This window comes from Nanorana parkeri, unplaced genomic scaffold, assembly GCF_000935625.1.
Source record: "Nanorana parkeri isolate BGI_ZX_2015 unplaced genomic scaffold, ASM93562v1 scaffold1938, whole genome shotgun sequence".
NCBI lineage: Eukaryota > Metazoa > Chordata > Amphibia > Anura > Dicroglossidae > Nanorana > Nanorana parkeri.
Window position 1 is genome coordinate 101342 of NW_017308206.1, and position 5279 is coordinate 106620.

Genomic DNA, 5279 nt, shown 5'->3' on the forward strand with positions numbered 1-5279 from the left:
GGACTGGGAGGTTGCTTTTCCAGGGTCGCCCCTGGAAAAGCACCATGTGGAAAAGCACTATGGGGACAAGGGCCTCTTCCCCACAAGCCCTGGGGCGTTGGTTGTGTGGTTGCGTGGAAGGGGGCTTATTCACATCAGGGTACCTCTTTAATAAAGGGACAACCAGATGTGCCCCCCCCTTGTGAATGAATAAGGGGTACTTGTACCACTACCCATTCACTAGAGGGTTAAAATAAATTTAAATAAAAAGCCCAGACTTTTAACGTATATCGGCTGAAATCAGCCGTACATCGGCTTGCTTTGTGCGGCTTCGGGTCAGCCAAACATGCTCAGCATGTTCGGCCGACCCGAAGTGCAGAAGGAGTACGACTCAGCCGATCCAACATCTGGATCGACTAAACCGAACCTCCGGCAGGCTACTCGCTGCTGTTCGGCCTATTCTCACAGATGGCGAACAGCCGTGCGGCATTCGGCTCAGCTATTCTGCCCTGTACCTCGGTGGTACTGAACAGAATAGAAAAACAGTTAAAAAAGTAGTAAAAAATTAAATAGAAAACGATTGGGCGGCGCTAGCAGTGACAGCTAGCTCCACCCAACTGATTTCTACTGGCCGGCCGTTCTGCTGCCGTCAGAATAAAAAAAAAGAAAAAAAATCACCATAGGAATGCATAGCTAGATTTCTATTGGCTATTTCACTTTGCAATAGCCAATAGTAAACTAACTATTGCACCCGCCCTCTGCTGCTGTCAATCACTAGTGGGGACCTGATGGAGAACTTCTTAACTTAAAAAAGTTAAGAAAATAATATAACAAATTTAAAGAAAAGAAAAAAAACAGCGTGGGGTCCCCCTCCTAAACCATACCAGACCCTTTAGGTTTGGTAGGAAAGTTAGGAGGGACCCCATTTAATTTGAAAAAAGCGTGCAGTTCCCCCCAAAAAATCATACCAGGCCCTTTAGGTCTGGTAGGAATTTTAGGAGAGATCCCAAGTTAAAAATAAAAAAAGTGTGTTGGGTTCCCCCCAAAGTCATACCAGGCCCTGGTAGGAATTTTAAGGAGGAACCCCACTCCCAAAAATGTGGGGAAAAATGTGGGGTCCCCCCTAAAATTCCATACCAGATCCGAGCACAGGCCTGTTAGGGCAGGAAAGGGGGGGACGAGCAAGCACCCACCCCCTCCCTGCCATACCAGGCAACAGGCCCTCGGGACTGGGAGGTTGCTTTTCCAGGGTCGCCCCTGGAAAAGCACCATGTGGAAAAGCACTATGGGGACAAGGGCCTCTTCCCCACAAGCCCTGGGGCGTTGGTTGTGTGGTTGCGTGGAAGGGGGCTTATTCACATCAGGGTACCTCTTTAATAAAGGGACAACCAGATGTGCCCCCCCCTTGTGAATGAATAAGGGGTACTTGTACCACTACCCATTCACTAGAGGGTTAAAATAAATTTAAATAAAAAGCCCAGACTTTTAGAAAAAATCCTTTAATTGAAAAAAAAAAACACACACAACAAAGGATTTTGAAAAATGGCAGCTTTGTGAATAACCCACTATATGCCCCACTTTTTGTGATCTCACTGCTTAGGGTAGAAGTGCAAAATTAAGTGGCATGTTGACACACATTCCATATATATCTGCAAATGTATGCAACTGAGATTTTTGTTTTTAACTAGGAACAGATCTTACATGTTCTCTTTGGTAAAAATGTTAGTTTGTGGGGAATTTTGTATTGATTGGACCTGTGACCCTAGCACTGCAAGACAGGAGTGCTAATGACTTACTAACACACACCTCCAAATATTCCCATAACATCTTACAATCGCCTTGACATGCAATAAAACCATATATTCATAATTTACCTGTAAATGGAATGCATTGCTAGATGCCTATTGGCTATTTAAATTTGCAATAGCCAATAGTAAACTAGCATTGTACCCGCCCTCTGCTGCAGTTCTCCATCAGGTCCATCAGCAGAGGGCGGATACAATGCTAGCTTACTATCGGCTGGCTATTGCAAATTGAAATAGCCAATAGGAATGTAGCAATGCATTCCAATGGGCAAAAACGTTTATTTTTTTTTTCTATTCTGACACAGCTCCGTGTCAGAATAAAGAAAGAAAAAGATAAATCAGTGTTTCTCTCCTGAGCGGCCGGGAGCGGAAGGCTCCCAGAGCGCCCGGGAGATTTTTTCCCCTTTTTTACGACAGCAGAACCGCCGGACATTAGAAAACTGTTGGGCGGAGCTAGCTGTCATTGCTAGCTCCGCACAATCGTTTTCTATTTACTTTTTTTTAAAACTTTTTAAACAATTTTTCTGTTCTGCTCGGTCCCTCTGAGGGACCGAGCAGAAAAGCCGAGCCGAATGCCGCTCAGCGGCATTCGGCTATTCACTCACTGCTGTTCGGCATCTATAAGAATAGGCCGAACAGCAGTGAGTAGCCTGCCGGAGATTCGGCTCAGCCGATCCAGATGTTGGATCGGCTGAGTCGAACTCCTTCTGCACTTCGGGTCAGCCGAACATGCTGTACGGCCGACCCGAAGCCGTGTGAAGCAAGACGATGTACGGCTGATTTCAGCCGATATACGGCTGAAATCAGCCATACAAGCCTGAAGTGAATAGCCGAACAGTGTTCGGCTCACTTCACTTGGGGTCGGTTGTTCACTCGGCTGCACTCGGCAGCTTAGTGAATAGACCCGGAAGTGTTTAAAGTGGACCCCCCTCATATGAAACTGCCATTATTAATATACTTACTGTAGACAGATAAATACATCTAATGATAATTTCTTGCCTTATGTGACTCAAAGGGGTAATGCTCCTCTTATGTTCATATAAAACCGTGCCACCATTTTGAGTCCCACATGTAGTTGGTGGCTGATCTCCCTGGAAGGCACTGGTGACATAGCTTTCCCAGGGGGGCAACTGTGAGGCCAAGGCAATGTTTGCATTGCCTCAGGATTGCAGGAAGTGTGATTAAACAGACTGTACGTAACCAGATAAATCTTTTAGGTTAACAAATGACTTGTCGATGTTTTGAGTTTAGCATGCAGAGCTGCATGCACCTGGGATTTTTAGTGTTAGTAGGGGTTGCGGAAGAGGTTCACTTTAACCCTTTCGCTGCCAAGCCCTCCGGAACATTTTTCAAATCAGCTGGCCAAGCCATTTTTGAATTTTCTGCAATTTTTTCCTATTGATTTGATTTTATATAAAAGGCACTTCCAGCCAATGTATTGGTTATTTATGCAGAAGGCTCAGTATGTTCAGAATATCCCTGACAGAGTGGCCCTGGAGCTTTGCTTGTAGAATGCTCACTTACTGCTTTGCTCACTTAGAAGTTGGAGAAGGCAGGAGAAGTTAACAATCTAGGACAACATAGCTGATTTGGAAAAATTCTCCATTTCAGCTCGCTTTCCAGTTCAGCTCTGTTGTCCTAGATTGTTCACTTCTGTCTTCCCCAACTCTTCACCCTTTTGTGAATAGCCCTGTACATGTCTCTGCTACCAACGAGCTGTCCAGGCACTAGGTAATGGTTCAAGATGAGACTAGATAAATGTATTAGTAAATTAAAGAATCCATTTGTTGATAACATGGTCCTGAAAAGTACAAAGAAATGCTTTATCTTAGACATAAAGAAACATATGTTTTCAAGATGTTGGTACATAATCTGTGATTTTTTTACAGCACTACAATACATCAGAAAATAAACACAAAGATACATTTTCATTAATATAGGTTTAGCTATACTGAATTATGTGTAACCAGTTTAGGTCTAACTATTGTATTGTATAGTTCATATTCTACACTATAAATTCAGAGAGTTATTTATACATTTTAGGATTATCTATGATAACAAATAAGTAATATAAAATGTAACTAATCACAATTAAAATAATTTTACAGTAAACTTTTACTAAGAGAAATATGTACGGTAAGCTGCTATCGCCAACCTCCTTCTAAAAATGCCAGATGCCAGGCTTTTGTGTTTACCTCCTGGCTTCAATACTTTCTGAATCACTGGCCAGGAAAAAAGCATGCAGATCATAAAAGTCAAAGTAAAGTCAGAACTCCTTTTCCACAGATTCTTGTTATAGGTAGTGACTGACATGACAGGCAAGCAACTGGTATTTGCAGAATGAGAAATCAGCAATGGCAGCCTCCAAGCTTTTCAGAGCTTTTAATAGTGGACAAAGTAGGGAAGGATTAGATTTTTATTTCTGGATCATGTTGACCATTATCATTAGACATCTGCGATTTGTTTCGTTACGAATCGAAATTCGTACGAATTTTCCTGAAATTCCGAATTTCGGAGCATCCGAAATCCGAATGGCAGTTTCCCAATTAATCACTGAAACAGAAAATTAGGTGCAATTTAAAATGTTACAGTTTTCTCCAGAACACAAAAAGAGGGGAACACTTATACTGGGGACGAAAAAAACCTTTTCTGCAAGGGGAAAATTGCCAGACAAGTGTAAAGTCCAGAAGTTTTATTTTATTGAAAGTCACATTCTATTTCTGTCAACGAAAGTCAACGTGTTTCAAAGGTTGAAAAGGTATCTTTTCATCAGGGCTTGGCAGATGCTGAAGAAAAAAACATGTACTGTATACAGGAGTAGTAAGTAGGGATGCCATTTTTGTAAGACCAAGTACAAGTACGTTCCCTCAGGTACTTGCCGATAACAATTATATAAGGGACATTTTTTTTCTAAAACAATACAGACAAATGATTTTAGGGCAGTTTCTTTATAATTATGAAGAACTGTAACTCAGTCCATGATTATTCAGCAATGGAGAATGGCAACCAGTAATACAGGACTACAGATCCCATCAATCCATGATTATACAGCAATGGAGAATGGCAACTAGCAATTATTGATGAGATTTGTAGTCTTCTATTGCCGATTGCCATTCTGTATTGCTCTATAATCATAGATTATAGAGCAATGGAGAATGGCAAAATTTGGGTCTTACCAGGGCTGCGTGTAGATCTCACCAGGGCTGCGTTTGGGTCCCACCAGGGCCGAGGTTATGTGCGGCCGGACCTGAACTGTCAAGAACAGCTGCCTGAGGACCACCAGCAGGCTGCCTGAGGGCCCCAGCAAGTGCGGGACCTTAAGTAGCCCCTCAAGTTTAAAAATGAACAGGGCTGGTATCGGCCTCTAGTAACAGGGCGGTCCCCATACAAATACTAGTATTGGTATCAGGACATCCCTGGTAGTAAGTATAGAGTAGTTCTTAAAAATAATTGAAAATAAATGAAAAGTAGCAATGATATATTTTAAGCAGACAT